Source organism: Psittacula echo (genome assembly GCF_963264785.1).
Source record: "Psittacula echo genome assembly, chromosome: 2".
Classification (NCBI taxonomy): Eukaryota; Metazoa; Chordata; class Aves; order Psittaciformes; family Psittacidae; genus Psittacula; species Psittacula echo.
The window spans coordinates 160,582,145-160,598,347 of record NC_137737.1 but is presented as its reverse complement, the minus strand read 5'-3'; the positions used below and the strand labels follow the sequence as shown (position 1 = coordinate 160,598,347).

At 54.3% G+C, this 16,203-nt stretch overlaps 4 pseudogenes across 4 annotated transcripts; all 4 read right to left on the bottom strand.

Moving 5' to 3' along the window:
• Positions 1 to 965: 965 nt before the first annotated feature.
• Positions 966 to 1,280, bottom strand: LOC308217303 (feather keratin 1 pseudogene; annotated as a pseudogene). The gene has a single exon. The product of its transcript is annotated as a feather keratin 1 pseudogene (transcript).
• A 2,599-nt stretch (positions 1,281 to 3,879) lies between these two features.
• Positions 3,880 to 4,194, bottom strand: LOC308218003 (feather keratin 1 pseudogene; annotated as a pseudogene). The gene has a single exon. The product of its transcript is annotated as a feather keratin 1 pseudogene (transcript).
• A 5,616-nt stretch (positions 4,195 to 9,810) lies between these two features.
• Positions 9,811 to 10,125, bottom strand: LOC308217823 (feather keratin 1 pseudogene; annotated as a pseudogene). The gene has a single exon. The product of its transcript is annotated as a feather keratin 1 pseudogene (transcript).
• Positions 10,126 to 15,020: 4,895 nt separating this feature from the next.
• LOC308217980 (feather keratin 1 pseudogene) lies at positions 15,021 to 15,335 on the bottom strand (annotated as a pseudogene). The gene has a single exon. The product of its transcript is annotated as a feather keratin 1 pseudogene (transcript).
• Positions 15,336 to 16,203: the final 868 nt, after the last annotated feature.

Sequence of the window (16,203 nt, the reverse complement as noted above, 5' to 3'; positions counted from 1 at the left end):
AGAATCCCATGTGGGATTCATTTCTTGGCTCCCCAGTGAGCAAGGACTTGGACTTTACAGAGCAAGAGCAGTGCAGGGTCACCAAGAGACGGAAGGGTCTGGATCATCTTTCGTAGAGAAGAGGTTGAGAATTGAGCAACACAAGAGTGAAGGATGTGCAGGGGGCCCATCATCAATGTGAATAAACCCTTGATGGCAGGGAAAGTAGTGGTGGGAACCCAGCTCTTGTCACTGGTGTGCATGTGCAGAAGAAGAGGCCCTGGGTACAAGGGGAAAGAGATGGGATTGCATGGGCAAACCAGGCAAGCCTTTTTCCCTGTGTGGATGGACAAAGAGTGGAAGAGGTGGTAGAGTATCTGTGCTGGAAGCTACTGAAAACCCAACTGGCCATGGTCCCACACATGCAGCTCTAGTTGCCCTGTTCATGAAAAGGGATTAAAGCACCTTCTCTGGAGAGGTTCCTGCTGTTGAAAGTGATTGTGAGGAGACTCAGGCTGGGATGCTGAAGAATTTATTGCGACAAAGGAACGAAAATGTAAAAGCACCAAAAGCACCAAGTGGAAGTGAGACAGTGAGAGGTGCAAGAGTGTGACCATGAGCAGAAAACTTCTGCTTGCAGTACATTTAGGCAGAGCACTGAGTTCTTCCTGCCCTGCAGTACAAGCAGCATACGAGAGGTCCCCGGATAGTATTTGACTTGTGTGAAGGGGTTTGCAGCAGAGAGACCTGGACACGAGCAAAGAGATGATGCGAAGAAGGAAATAGTACAACAGGAGGAGGTGCAGGGGCAATATTTTCAGGCATCCTGGGCAGGCCCCGTGCCCTGTTTCCTCTGTTGTTGGCTCGAGACGAGGAGCTGCGGACAGCAGGTGAACATGTCAGGAACTGCCCAGAACTGCATCCTCAGACCTTGCCATGGGTTTCAGGGTGTAGGTGGTTGGATTCAGGTGTGCTGTCAAGGGCCCTTAGCAGATGTTGTAGCCTCTTCCTCTGCCGTAGCAGCCCAGGCCTCCGAAGCCGTAGCCAAGGCCGTAGCCGAAGCCCCCAGAGGAGACGGGCACTCCCTGGGCGCTGAGTTCGCTGCCCACGGCAGCGGATGAGGAGGATCCGACGGCGGTGCTCTGGGGGAAGGAGCTGAGGATGGGTCCTGGCAGGGTGACCAGCACGGCGGGAGGCTGGATGACGACGCGGGAGTCCTGGCACTGCCTGACACAGGGCTCGTTGCAGCTGTTGGCCAGCGGGGTGGGTCCGCAGGGGCGGCAGAGGTCGTAGCAGGCCATGTCTGTGGTGTGGAGGGGCCCTGGCAGAGGAGAGGAGAGAGGAGAGGGTGTGGGGAGAGCGGAGGGCGTGGGGGTGCGAGGGGCGGTGGTGCAGGAGGGCGAGGCAGTGGGGAGGCTGGTGTGGGGCTGTTGGGCTGTGGTGCTGGGGAGGCGTCAGGGGTGCTGAGGCTGGGGCAGAGCGTGCTGGAAGAGCTGGGCCAGGGGGGCAGGAGCAGAGGTCAAGGGGCTTGAGGCTCACCTTGTTGAGCGCGCAGGAGAAGGCGTCAGCAGAGGCGAGTGAGGGACGGAGGCGCTGGGCCGGCTTTTATGCTGGTCCTGGAGTGCCTGAGGGGGCTGAGACAGCATCTTTGTACATGACAGCATGTTTGTGCAAGCAGCTGGTGCGTATCAAATCCTTGCAAGCAATTAGTTGTGGTTGTGTTTTCCTTCCTAGAATTGTGAATGTTCATGTCCTCCTGTTGAGGACGTGTCCTGCTGGCCCTGGCGGTACGTTTCAAGTATTAGAGGCCAAAGGCTTGGTGTTGATGGCGCATGTCAGGGCATTTGGCAGAACATGCAACAAAAGCATTGCAGAGGTGGTGGTGTCGTCAGTGATGTCATCCTGTGGCACTCGTGCTGCGTTGTGAAGAGGGGACCTCATGTCCCGGCAGCCCTGTCAGGCTGGTCTGGGCTTTGTAATTGTAGTGCGTGTGGGGCTGCCCCTTCCATTGCCTTCAGTCCCTCCCTGTCTTGCTGCCAGGTCACTAAGCCTGGCTTTAGGCGTTGCCTTTTGGGTGAGCTCTGTGGCTGTCCTGGTGCCCTTGTGCTTGTGAGGTTGTCCCTGGCTGTAGTGGGTTTACGTGGAAATGTTTTGGTCGCCATTGGGCTGCTGAGTTGGTACTGTGAGAAGATGGCAGAAGCTTCCCCCATATCTGAGAAAGGTTGTGGGAAGGTCGCACATAAATTTGTGGAGGGCTGTTTTCTGTGGAAGAGGCCCCATGATGGAGCAGGGGAAGTGTGTGAGTGGGAAGGAAGAGCAGAGACAACGTGGGGTGAACTGACCACAATTCCCATCCCTCTGTGCTATTTTGCGCAAGGGAGTAAGTAATTTCGAAGGGAAGATGAACCTTGATGAAGGGAGAGGTTGGGGAAAGGTGTTTTAAAAGTTGATTTTATTTCTCTTAATTCTTCTCTGACTTTTAATTTTGATAAATGAATTTCCCTGAGTCAAGTCTGTTTTGCTGCCACTGCAACCTGGTGAGTAATCTCCATGTCCTTCTCTCTCCTTGGGAGCTTCTTCCCCTACCTGGTTGCGGAAGAGGAGTGATAGAGGCATTCAGTGAGCGCTTGGTGGCCAGCCATGGTCAACTCACCGCAGAACTCCATCTTCACAGGAGAACAGGGTTACAGGCTTGTTCCTGCACTTGTTCCCAGTGACCCATGCATGGCTTTGCTGAGCCATGGTGAGGAGGATTGTGACCTCACAGTGGGGTCTTTCTTTGTGACCTCAGAGTAGACGGATGTTGGCTTGGGGTCCCCTGCAGAGGTGTTTCAGAAATACAGCAGCAGGCAGGATGTTCTGTCCGGAGACCCCTCGCACTGTTGGAGCCTGCAGTGACGAGGTGCTGGTGGCCCTCTAAGCATTCCACCAAAGCAGCATTTGTGGACCCCATAGCAAGGTGAGACCATGGCCTGGGGACTGTGACATTGGTGGGATGGGGAAAATGCAGCCAGAAGGTCATTGGAACAGGAACCCACACCTGAGTCAGGAGAGGTTCCCAGAGCAGGAGGCTGGTGACCTGGGCACCCTGCGTGGGATACCCGTGGTCCTCGCAGTAGTCGGTGGCACGGCCATGAGTTCCTGTGTAGTTGGCCCTGGGAACCCACCCGAACGGTCTCATGAGCCTGTGGTGCCATCACCACTGTCATGCGTAGGGAGACAATGTCATGTTCAATGATTAGTATGTGCCAGTGATGGGCTTGTGTCACATTCTGGAAGGCCTCCACGTGTCACTTTGTTTTGTTGCTGATTGTGGTGGCGTATTTCCTAAGAGAGACTTTGTGGCCCTTGTTCACTCAGCTCGATGGCCTGTTGAGACCTGAGATTGTGCTATGTAATGTTGGAAAAGCCTTGGTAGAAGTAAGGAAGAGGAGGTGTCACAGGCTTGGCTGCAGAAGAACTTTATTGAGGCATAAGAGTGAAAATGCACAAGCATGAGATGGTAGAGAGCTGGTCTAAGGTGTTGGTAGGATGACCATGCTCTGAGGTTTTCTGTTTGAAGTACATGCTGTCAGAGTAGCGAGGTCTTCCTGCCCTGAATTGGGAAGAGCCCATTTATGGTCTCTTGAATCTTTCTTAGCTTGTGAGATGCTGGTTGTGCCAGAGAGTACCTGACATAGCAGATGGAGTGATGTGGAGAAGGAAGTGGCAGAAGAGGAGGAAGTCAATGGGTGATGGTAACAGCCAGGCTGGGCTGGCCCCTGCTTTGCTACTTTTCTTGGGGCTTTGAGAGGAGGAGCTGTGAGAAGGAAATCAGAAATAGCCCGGACATGTATCCTCAATCATTCCCATGGCTTCCATAGTGTGGGTGGCTGGTTCCAGGCATGCTGTCAATGACCCTTAGCAGATGTTGTAGCCTCTTCCTCTGCCGTAGCAGCCCAGGCCTCCAAAGCCGTAGCCAAGGCCGTAGCCGAAGCCCCCAGAGGAGACGGGCACTCCCTGGGCGCTGAGTTCACTGCCCACGGCAGCGGATGAGGAGGATCCGACGGCGGTGCTCTGGGGGAAGGAGCTGAGGATGGGTCCTGGCAGGGTGACCAGCACGGCGGGAGGCTGGATGACGACGCGGGAGTCCTGGCACTGCCTGACACAGGGCTCGTTGCAGCTGTTGGCCAGCGGGGTGGGTCCGCAGGGGCGGCAGAGGTCGTAGCAGGCCATGTCTGTGGTGTGGAGGGGCCCTGGCAGAGGAGAGGGGAGGAGAGGAGAGGGTGTGGGGAGAGCGGAGGGCGTGGGGGTGCGAGGGGCGGTGGTGCAGGAGGGCGAGGCAGTGGGGAGGCTGGTGTGGGGCTGTGGGGCTGTGGTGCTGGGGAGGCGTCAGGGGTGCTGAGGCTGGGGCAGAGCGTGCTGGAAGAGCCGGGCCAGGGGGGCAGGAGCAGAGGGCAAGGGGCTTGAGGCTCACCTTGTTGAGCGCGCAGGAGAAGGCGTCAGCAGAGGCGAGTGAGGGACAGAGGCGCTGGGCCGGCTTTTATGCTGGTCCCCGAGGGGCGGGACAGCCTTTGCGCATGGCAGCATTTGTCAGCAAGCAGCTGGTGCGTGCCACAGCCTGGCAAGTCATGAGCTGGGGAGCATTTTCCTTCCCAAAGCGCTCCCTTTGCATGTCCTCCTGTTGAGGACGTGTCCATCTGGCCCTGGCAGCAGCCTTCAAATGACAGTGTGTGTTTGGGATGATTTGCATGGAAAGTGTCTGTCAGGGCACTCTGCAGACATGGCCAGAGCGTTAGAGAGGTGGGGTGGTGACAGTGAGGTCACTCGTGTGGTGTGGTTTGTGGGTGCCTTGTGAAGAGGTTTCCGATGTCCTCATAGCCATGTCAGGGGAGGGCAGTTTACAAGAGCAGGTTGTGATCCTGGGAACGGTGCTTGAGCTCTGGTTATTCCTGTGATGTGGGGAGCACTTCCAATCTGTCCAGAATATTGTGTTGGCCCAGTCGTAGCACTACAGTCTTTTATGAGTGGCACGTTTGCAGCCTGGCCTCTGGTTTGATTCAGTGCTTGATGTGGGGCACCTTATAAGTAGACCACCTTCGTAAGTGTGTTCTACTTTGAAATGACGAGTTCTGTGGACAAGGAGAGTGCTGTTCTGTTGTTTACCTCAGTATTCCTGCAACGCCTTTGATGCTTTCTCCCCTTGCATGGTCATGGGGTGTGGGGTCACCTGTGCTTGTGGGCAGCTGGCTTGAGTGCTCTCTCAGCAGGTTTAGAGATGATGCAAAATCTGGAGAGAGCCTGAGATGCTGGACGGTTGTGCCCTGCTGTAGAGGGAACAGGAGGTGCTGGGGAATGGGCAGACAGGAATGTCCTGAAGTTCAACAGGAAGAAATGTAAAGTTTTCCATGTAGGGAGGAATGGTGCCTGTTGTCAGAACGTACTGGAGACTGAGAGGCTGGGAAGCAGCTTTGCTGATACAACTTTGTGGTGGTTGTGGAGAACAAGCTCAGGATGTTGCAGGAATGCACCCTTGCAGCAAAAGAGGGCAAGAGTCCCCATGGCAGCATTGGGAAGAGATTTGCTATCAGGTTGGTGGTGTGTGGGGAGGTGTTCTTGCTCTCTTCAGTGCTGGTGAGGCTTTGTGTGGAATCCTGTGTCCCATAGAGGTCTTCTTACTAGAAGAAGGACATGGATGCAGTGGAAAGAAGCCAAAAGCAAGACCAGCAAGATGCTGTAGGGACTGGAACATTCTTGCTATGAGGAGAAGCTTAGAGAGGTGGGAGGGTTTTGTTTCAGGCAGGAGGCAAGGCTGCGCAGGGCAGATGTCATCAATGTGTCTGTATCCTTAGTGTGAGGGAATGAAGACAAGGCAGAGAGAATGTTCTCATCAGTGCCATTTCCAGGGACAGGCTGAATGGCGGAAGGCGTAAGGACGAGCCCTTTTCCTTGGAAGAGAAGGCAACACTTTTTCAGTGTGATTGTGGTCAGCAGTGGCACTGGTTGTGCAGGGAGGTGCTGGAGTCTCCAACCTTGGAGATACTGAAAACCTGACCAGACATCTTTGAGGGCGTGTTCTTGCTGACCGTGCTTGAGGAGGGTGGCCTGAAATAGGTGATCCCCAGAGGTCCCTTGTGCACTAAATGATTCTGTTTGCTATGGTTCTGCTGGTTGTGATGGCCAGGTAGTTGTGCTTGAAAAGAGACTTGGTCAAGTGTGTGCTGCCGTGAGGAGCTTGTGTCAGAGGTGTGGGTAGAAGTGCATTAGCATTTCCAAGGTTTTGGCAAGAGAAGAGCTGGTGCCTGTGCTGGAAGCCCACAGGAGGGTTTTGCAGGGGATTTAATAAATTACAGTGTTCTGGTGGTCCTTTTCCACCAACTTGATGGCCTATTGAGCCCTATCTTTGTGCTGGTTGAGGTTGGATGAGCAGTGAGAGAAGTGAAGAAGAGGAAGTGTCTGAGGCTTGCATGCAGAAATTGATTGAGGAACAAAATGGTGAAAAGGCAGGAGAAGCAAGGGAACCAGTGTGAGGTAAAAGTAGTGCAACCATCAGCCAGGTCCCCTGTGTGTAGCCGGTGTTGCCCGAATCCTGAGGTCTTTGTGCCCCACAGTGTGAGCAGTGGGGTTTAGATTGTGATACCCAGTGGGGTTTAGGTTGTGAGATAGTGTTTGAAGTGGACTAGATCAGAAGGAGAAGTGCAGAGAAGGCATTTGGAGAAGAAGAGGAGGTCCATGAGCCATGTGTCCAGGCAGCACGAGGTGGGCCCATCCTCTCCTGGATTTCAGGCATGCTGAGGCACTGGGCCGTCTCAGTGGGGAGGCTGGTGTGGGGCTGTGGGGCTGTGGTGCTGGGGAGGCATCAGGGATGCTGAGGCTGGGGCAGAGCGTGCTGGAAGAGCCAGGCCAGGGGGGCAGGAGCAGAGGGCAAGGGGCTTCAGGCTCACCTTGTTGAGCGCACAGGAGAAGGCGTCAGCAGAGGCGAGTGAGGAACGGAGGCGCTGGGCCGGCTTTTATGCTGGTCCCTGAGAGACTGAGACCGCTGAGACAAGTCTTTGTGCATGACAGCATCTTTGTGCATGACAGCATGTTTGTGCAAGCCGCTGGTGCACGTCAGATCCTTCCAGGCAATTTGTTGTGGTTCTGTTTTCCTTCCAAGAATTCCAGAGGTTCATGTCCTCCTGTTGAGGACGTGTCCTGCTGGCCCTGGCGGCACGTTTCAAGTATTAGAGACCAAAGGCTTGGTGTTGATGTTGCATTTCAGAGCATTTGGCAGAACATGCAACAAAAGATTTGGAGAGCTAGGGGTGCTGTCAGTGATGTCATCCTGTGGCACTCGTGGCTGTAGTTTGTGGGTTTCTTGCAGAGCTTTCTGATGGCTGCAATAGAGCTTATCCCTTTGTATCTGTAAGAAAATCAAGAGGGTGGATCTGGCACACTGGAGGCTGGTGAGCCCTACCTGTGCCCAGTGTCCGACTGCATTTACATTCGTTAGGTTTACAGGACAATCTCTTCTGTTATTTCAACTCTATGTCTGTAGCTCATAATGAAACACAATGAAGAACAAAGAAATCAGGGCTGTGCCCATTTTTGCCCAGTGTAGGTTAAGATGTAAATTTGCTTCTTCAGCATCCAAGCCATAACTTACAACATCTGAGTCTTCACATAGTATTCTTAGGAGAAAAAATATATCATTACCGACGAGTGGTAAGAGTGCTCCTTCTTCCTGCTCTGTCACGGTTTGGATGTTACTTGTGTCACTCCTGGAAACATGAAAGCCTCAGCATTCCAGGTGCTGCTGGATCTGCTTCAAAAGCTTTTTAGGGTTACCTGATGTTTTATACCTTCCAGATTGGAGGTCTGGTCTGATGCCTTTCCATAATTTAGTGGTTTCTGAGTGAACTGCCAGACAAAAGGTGATGTGCAGGAGACAGCAATTTCCAGGTGATATTGGCTGCATAATGCCCCTACAGCACTTTCTTGCCACATGTTCTGCATAAAAGGTGCCTCATTTTGACCTTGTGACACTGGTGCCAGCATACCTCAGGCCGCACCAAAAGCTGGGGTACCAAAATCAGAGCAAGAGTTGAGTGAACAGTCACATGCACCCCAGGATGCGGTTTGCCCTCTTGTCTGCCAGGGCACACTGCTGCCTCCTATTGAACCTGCTGCCAGCCAGCACCCCCAGGCGCCTTTCTGCAGGGGTACTCTCCAGGAACTCCTCTCCCAGGCCGTGCTTGTGTCCAGCGTGGCTCCATCCCAGGCACAGAATCCAGCGTTTGTGCTTCTTAACTTTCATGCCATTGATGGTTGCCCAATGCTCCAACCTATCTAGATCCTTCTACAAGACCTCTTATCCTTCAAGAGAATCAACAGCAGCTCCCAGTCCCATCAGCAAACTTGTGAACAGTGCATTCAACTCCTGCCTGTAGATGTATGATAAAAATATTGTCCAGAAATGGCCCTAGAATGGAGCCCTGAGGAGCATTGCAGGTGACCAGTGACAAAGCACATCTAGCCCCATTCACTATGACACTTTCAGAGCTCTTCTTCAGCAGTTCTTTATCCAATATGTCATGAACCTGCTCATCTCACATTTGAACAACTTGTCCATGAGGATGTTGTGAAGGACAAGAGTTCATCCAGGGCAGATGCAAAGTCCTGTTTCTGGGGAGAAGTGACTCCGTGTAGCAGGAATATCTGGGGGCCCAATTGGTTAGAAACCATCTTAGCAGAGAAGGACGTTGTGGTCCTGATGGAGAGCAAATGGAGTATGAGATGGGAACGTACCCTTGTGAAAAAAGAGTCCACCAGTCTCCAGGGCTGCATTGAGGAATGTTGCACTGGGTAAGGGGAGGGGACCATCCCTTTTTCCTCAGAAGTGGTAAGGAGAATCCCATGTGGGATTCATTTCTTGGCTCCCCAGTGAGCAAGGACTTGGACTTTACAGAGCAAGAGCAGTGCAGGGTCACCAAGAGACGGAAGGGTCTGGATCATCTTTCGTAGAGAAGAGGTTGAGAATTGAGCAACACAAGAGTGAAGGATGTGCAGGGGGCCCATCATCAATGTGAATAAACCCTTGATGGCAGGGAAAGTAGTGGTGGGAACCCAGCTCTTGTCACTGGTGTGCATGTGCAGAAGAAGAGGCCCTGGGTACAAGGGGAAAGAGATGGGATTGCATGGGCAAACCAGGCAAGCCTTTTTCCCTGTGTGGATGGACAAAGAGTGGAAGAGGTGGTAGAGTATCTGTGCTGGAAGCTACTGAAAACCCAACTGGCCATGGTCCCACACATGCAGCTCTAGTTGCCCTGTTCATGAAAAGGGATTAAAGCACCTTCTCTGGAGAGGTTCCTGCTGTTGAAAGTGATTGTGAGGAGACTCAGGCTGGGATGCTGAAGAATTTATTGCGACAAAGGAACGAAAATGTAAAAGCACCAAAAGCACCAAGTGGAAGTGAGACAGTGAGAGGTGCAAGAGTGTGACCATGAGCAGAAAACTTCTGCTTGCAGTACATTTAGGCAGAGCACTGAGTTCTTCCTGCCCTGCAGTACAAGCAGCATACGAGAGGTCCCCGGATAGTATTTGACTTGTGTGAAGGGGTTTGCAGCAGAGAGACCTGGACACGAGCAAAGAGATGATGCGAAGAAGGAAATAGTACAACAGGAGGAGGTGCAGGGGCAATATTTTCAGGCATCCTGGGCAGGCCCCGTGCCCTGTTTCCTCTGTTGTTGGCTCGAGACGAGGAGCTGCGGACAGCAGGTGAACATGTCAGGAACTGCCCAGAACTGCATCCTCAGACCTTGCCATGGGTTTCAGGGTGTAGGTGGTTGGATTCAGGTGTGCTGTCAAGGGCCCTTAGCAGATGTTGTAGCCTCTTCCTCTGCTGTAGCAGCCCAGGCCTCCGAAGCCGTAGCCAAGGCTGTAGCCGAAGCCCCCAGAGGAGACGGGCACTCCCTGGGCGCTGAGTTCGCTGCCCACGGCAGCGGATGAGGAGGATCCGACGGCGGTGCTCTGGGGGAAGGAGCTGAGGATGGGTCCTGGCAGGGTGACCAGCACGGTGGAAGGCTGGATGACGACGCGGGAGTCCTGGCACTGCCTGACACAGGGCTCGTTGCAGCTGTTGGCCAGCGGGGTGGGTCCGCAGGGGCGGCAGAGGTCGTAGCAGGCCATGTCTGTGGTGTGGAGGGGCCCTGGCAGAGGAGAGGAGAGAGGGTGTGGGGAGAGCGGAGGGCGTGGGGGTGCGAGGGGCGGTGGTGCAGGAGGGCGAGGCAGTGGGGAGGCTGGTGTGGGGCTGTGGGGCTGTGGTGCTGGGGAGGCGTCAGGGGTGCTGAGGCTGGGGCAGAGCGTGCTGGAAGAGCCGGGGCATGGGGGCAGGAGCAGAGGGCAAGGGGCTTGAGGCTCACCTTGTTGAGCGCGCAGGAGAAGGCGTCAGCAGAGGCGAGTGAGGGACAGAGGCGCTGGGCCGGCTTTTATGCTGGTCCTGGAGTGCCTGAGGGGGCTGAGACAGCATCTTTGTGCATGACAGCATGTTTGTGCAAGCAGCTGGTGTGTGTCAAATCCTTGCAAGCAATTAGTTGTGGTTGTGTTTTTCTTCCTGCAGTTCTGCAATTTCATGCCCTTCTCTTGAGGATGTGTCCATCTGGTCCTGGCGGCAGCTTTCTAGTGTGATTATGACAGGTCAAAAACTTGGTGTTGATGGTGTGTGACAGATTGTGCAAAACATGGAAACGAAGCATTGGAGAGGTGGGGGTGTCATTGGTGATGTCATCTTGCGGCGCTCCTTTGGTGTGGTTTGTGGATGTGGTGTGATGAGGGGTCCCTACGTCGTAGCAGCCCTGTCAGGCTGGTCTGGGCTTTGGCCTGTGCTGGCCGTGTGGGGCTGCCCCTTCCATCACATTCGGTCCCTCGCCACCTTGCTGCCAGGTCTCTAAGGCTGTCTGTAGGCCTGTCCTTTCCTGTTGGGTGAGCTGTGGGGGTGTCTCGGTGCCCTTTGTGCTCTAAGGTTGTCCCTTGCAATAGTGTATTTCTTTGGAAAGTGTTTTGTAGGCATAGGGCTGCCAACGTGGCTTTGTGAGAAGAGGCCTGAAACTTCCCCCATGTCTGGTAGAGCCTGTTTGGAGCATGTGTGATGCATAAGTTCATGGAGGGCCACGTCGTATGAGGGGATCCCAGGATGGACAGGGAAAGTGTGTGTGAAGGAAAGAGGAGAAGTGACAATGTGTGTTCAGCTGATCACAATCCCCAATTCCTCATCCCTTTGTGCTATTTTGGGTGAGGGGATATGTACTTCAGGAGGGAAGTTGAACCTAACGAAGGGAGGGAGAGGGGGATGGTGTTTTCAGATTTCTTTTTATTTCCCAGAATTCTACTGACTTTTGATTTTGGTGATTTTAATTAATTTCCCTGAGTCAAGTGTGTTTTGTCGCCGTTGAAAAGCTATGAGTGATCTCCATGTCCTTATTTTGAGTCAGGATCCTTTGGTCATATTCTCCTCCTCTCATCCAGTTAAGGAAAAGGAGTGATAGAGGAGCTCAGAGGGAACTTGGTGCCCAGCCAAGGTCAACACCACAGAGAGCCCCGTCTTCACAGCAGGGCTGGGTCACAGGCTTGGTCCTGCACTTGTCCCTGTGCCCCATGCAGAGCCTCTCTGGACCAAGGTGAGGAGGATTGTGACCTCACAGTGGGGGCTTTCTGTGTGACCTCAGAGCAGAGGGATGGTGAGTTGGGGTCTCCTGCAGAGGTGGTCCAGAGATTCTGCAGCAGGGAGGATGCTGGTGAGGACATCCCCTGCATGGGTCACTGTTGGACTGCGCAGTGAAGAGGGGCTGGTGTTTGGGGAACCTCCAAGGCATCATTTGTGGACCCCATAGCAAGGTGAGACCATGGCCTGGGAACTCGGGCATGTTTGGAATGGGGACCAATCAGCCTGGTGGTCAGTGCAACAAGGACCCACAGCTGGGTCAGAGAAGGACTGCATAGCAAGGAGGGTGGTGACCCTGGCACCCTGCATGGGATACCCAAGGTCCTTGCAGCAAGGGGAGGAATGGACACTCTTCTGCTCCTTGGTGAAGCATCACCTGGAGTTCTGTGTCGAGTTTTGGGCTCCCCAGTGGAAGAGATCCATGGGGGTGGAAGAAGAGTCCTTCCTGGAAAGCAGTGCCATGCCCCGCAAGGTCAAGGTGATGGGCTGTGGTTTAGATGTGGGTTTTGGGAGTGGAAATTGTGCTTGACCGACCTCTATGTCTTCTCTCTTGAAGCCACTGGGTGCTGGAGAAAGGCCCAGCAGGGTCTGTTGTTGAGCTGTACTTGAAGGCAGCTGTTGTCTGCTATAACTAGCCCTGCTATGTCAGAGGAGATGAAGCAGGTGCTATTGGAAGGTTTCTGGCAAACTGAATGATTGTGTGATTCTGTTTGCTGGGAGGGCTGGGGAGCCATGCTGGGGAGGAGAGTTAGTCAAGTGTGTGGTGGCACAGGGGCACTTCATCAGAGGCATGCACGGGGGAGCGTTATCAAATCAATAGCTCGTGCCAGTGGTGGTCTTGTGTCACATTCTGGAAGACCTCCATGTGTCAGCCTGAGTTGTTGCTGGCTGTGGTGGCATATTTCCTGCCCAAGACCTCGAGGTCCTTTTCCACCGCTCCGCTGGCCTGGCTTTGTGCTGTGTGAAGTCAGAAGACCTTTAGTAGAAGTAAGGAAGTGGAGGCGTCACAGGCTGAGATGCAGAAGATCTTTATTGAGACAAAAGAGCGAAAATGTGAAAGCATCAGGTGGTAGAGAGGTGGTCTGAGTAGGATGACCATACATTGAGGTTTTCTGTTTGAAGTACATGTAGTCAGAGTACCAAGGTCTTCCTGCCCTGAACTGGGAGGAGCCCACTAAAGGTCCTCTGAATCTTTCTTAGCCTGTGAGATGCTGGTTGTGGCAGAGAGTACCTGACATAGCAGATGGAGTGATGTGGAGAAGGAAGTGGGAGAAGAGGAGGAGGTCCATGGGTGATGGTAACAGACAGGCTGGGCTGGCCCCTGCTTTGCTTGCTTTCTTGATGCCTCGAGAGGAGAAGCTGTGAGGAGCAAATCAGAAATAGTCCGGACATATATCCTCGATCATTCCCATGGCTTCCATGGTGTGGGTGGCTGGTTCCAGGCATGCTGTCAATGACCCTTAGCAGATGTTGCAGGCTCTTCCTCTGCCGTAGCAGCCCAGGCCTCCGAAGCCGTAGCCAAGGCCGTAGCCGAAGCCCCCAGAGGAGATGGGCACTCCCTGGGCGCTGAGTTCGCTGCCCACGGCAGCGGATGAGGAGGATCCGACGGCGGTGCTCTGGGGGAAGGAGCTGAGGAGCTTGGGGAAACTCCAAGGCGTCATTTGTGGACCCCGTAGCAAGGTGGGATCATGGCCTGGGAACTCTGGCTTGTGTGGAATGGGGACCTTTCATCCAGAAGGTCAGTGCAACAAGGACTCACACCTGGGTCAGATGAGGATCTCAGAGCAGGAAGGGTGGTGACCTGCGCACACTGCATGGGATACCCAAGGTCCTTGCAGCAAGGGGGAATGGGGCCATGAGTCCCCCTGTGGGTGGCCCTTGGACTCCACCTGAATGGTCTCTAGAGCCTGTGGAGACTCCATTGCAGGCGTGCTTATGAGAGTTGTCATGTTCAAGACTGTCTTTGAGCCAGCACTGGCTCAAACCTCTGTCACGTTGTGAAAGCACCCCAGGTGTCGGTCTTTGTTGGTTGTGGTGGCATACTTCCCAGGAAAATCATTGTGTCCTTTTTCACCCACACTGATGGCCTATTGAGCCCTAGCTTTGTGCTGATCAAGGTTGGATGAGCCCTGGGAAAAGTAAAGAAGAGGAGGTGCCTGAGGCTTGGATGCAGAAATTTATTGATGAAAAAAATGGTGAAAAGGCAGGAGAACCAAGGGAACCAGTGTGAGGTAAAGTAGGGCAACCATCAGCCAGGTCCCCTGTGTGTAGCAGGTCTTGCCCTAATCCTGAGGTCTTTGTGCTTCACAGAGGGAGCAGTGCACTGGAGATTCCCAGTGAGGTTTAGGTTGTGAGATGGTGTTTGAAGTGGACTGGATCAGAATGAGAAGTGCAGAGAAGGCATTTGGAGAAGAAGAGGAGGTCCATGAGCCATGTGTCCAGGCAGCACGAGGTGGGCCCATTCTCTCCTGGATTTCAGGCATGCTGAGGCGCTGGGCCAGCTTTTATGCTACTGATACCCAACTGACTATGTCTAGGAGAAGCTGCTGTAGGTGGCCCTGCTGGAGCCTGGGGGTTGAAGCAGCTGCTTTCCAGAGGTTCCTGCTTAAATAAATGATTGTGTGATTCTGCTTGCTGAGCTGGAGAGCCATGCTGGGGAGGAGAGTTAGTCAAGTGTGTCCTGGCAGTGCTTCATCAGAGGCATGCATAGGGAGGTGTTATCAAATCATTAGTGTGAGCCAGGGATGGGCTTGTGTCACGTTCTAGAAGGCCTCCACCTCCCAGTGTGTGTCGTTGTTGGGTGTCCTGGTATATTTGCTAGGAGGGGACTAGTGGCCATACTTGACCCACCCTGAGGGCCTGTAGAGACCTTGGTAGAAGAAAGGAAGAGGAGGCACCTCAGGCTGGGATGCAGGAGAACTTTATTGAGGCAGAAGGGTTGAGAAGTCAGAAGCACCAAGTGGAAGGGAGAGGATCTGAGGTGCAAGTAGAGTGACCATTTGCCAAGGTCTTCTGCTTGGATCAGACTTTACCAGAGTGTCAAATGTTTGTGCCCTGCAGTGGGAGCAGCTCCCTGGCATTTCCCATGATGGATTTCCACTTGTGAGATGATGGTTGCAGCAGAGAGTAGCAGAAATAGCTGAAAGGGTAATGAAAGCAGGAAGTGGAAGAAGAGAAGGAGGCCCATGGGCCATGCTTCCAGGCAGCACAGGCTGGTCACGTTCTCTTCTTCTTTGAGTATTTTGAGAGCAGGAGCTGTGAAGGGCAGGTCCAGGTGTCAGAAACAGGCCAGAACTGCATTTTCAGACCCTTCCAGGGCTTGAAGGGTGTAGGTGTTTGGTGTCACAAGTGTTGTTGAGGGTCCTTAGCAGATGTTGCAGCCTCTTCCTCTGCCGTAGCAGCCCAGGCCTCCGAAGCCGTAGCCAAGGCCGTAGCCGAAGCCCCCAGAGGAGACGGGCACTCCCTGGGCGCTGAGTTCGCTGCCCACGGCAGCGGATGAGGAGGATCCGACGGCGGTGCTCTGGGGGAAGGAGCTGAGGATGGGTCCTGGCAGGGTGACCAGCACGGTGGAAGGCTGGATGACGACGCGGGAGTCCTGGCACTGCCTGACACAGGGCTCGTTGCAGCTGTTGGCCAGCGGGGTGGGTCCGCAGGGGCGGCAGAGGTCGTAGCAGGCCATGTCTGTGGTGTGGAGGGGCCCTGGCAGAGGAGAGGAGAGAGGAGAGGGTGTGGGGAGAGCGGAGGGCGTGGGGGTGCGAGGGGCGGTGGTGCAGGAGGGCGAGGCAGTGGGGAGGCTGGTGTGGGGCTGTGGGGCTGTGGTGCTGGGGAGGCGTCAGGGGTGCTGAGGCTGGGGCAGAGCGTGCTGGAAGAGCCGGGGCATGGGGGCAGGAGCAGAGGGCAAGGGGCTTGGGGCTCACCTTGTTGAGCGCGCAGGAGAAGGCGTCAGCAGAGGCGAGTGAGGGACGGAGGCGCTGGGCCGGCTTTTATGCTGGTCCCCGAGGGGCGGGACAGCCTTTGCGCATGGCAGCATTTGTCAGCAAGCAGCTGGTGCGTGCCACAGCCTGGCAAGTCATGAGCTGGGGAGCGTTTTCCTTCCCACAGCGCTCCCTTTGCATGTCCTCCTGTTGAGGACGTGTCCATCTGGCCCTGGCGGCAGCCTTCAAGTGACAGTGTGTGTTTGGGATTATTTGCATGGAATGTGTCTGTCAGGGCACTCTGCAGACATAGCCAGAGCGTTAGAGAGGTGGGGTGGTGTCAGTGAGGTCACTCGTGTGGTGTGGTTTGTGGGTGCCTTGTGAAGAGGTTTCCGATGTCCTCATAGCCATGTCAGGGGAGGGCAGTTTACAAGAGCAGGTTGTGATCCTGGGAACGGTGCTTGAGCTCTGGTTATTCCTGTGATGTGGGGAGCACTTCCAATCTGTCCAGAATATTGTGTTGGCCCAGTCGTAGCACTACCGTCTTTTATGAGTGGCACGTTTGCAGCCTGGCCTCTGGTTTGATTCAGTGCTTGATGTGGGGCACCTTATAAGTAGACCACCTTCGTAAGT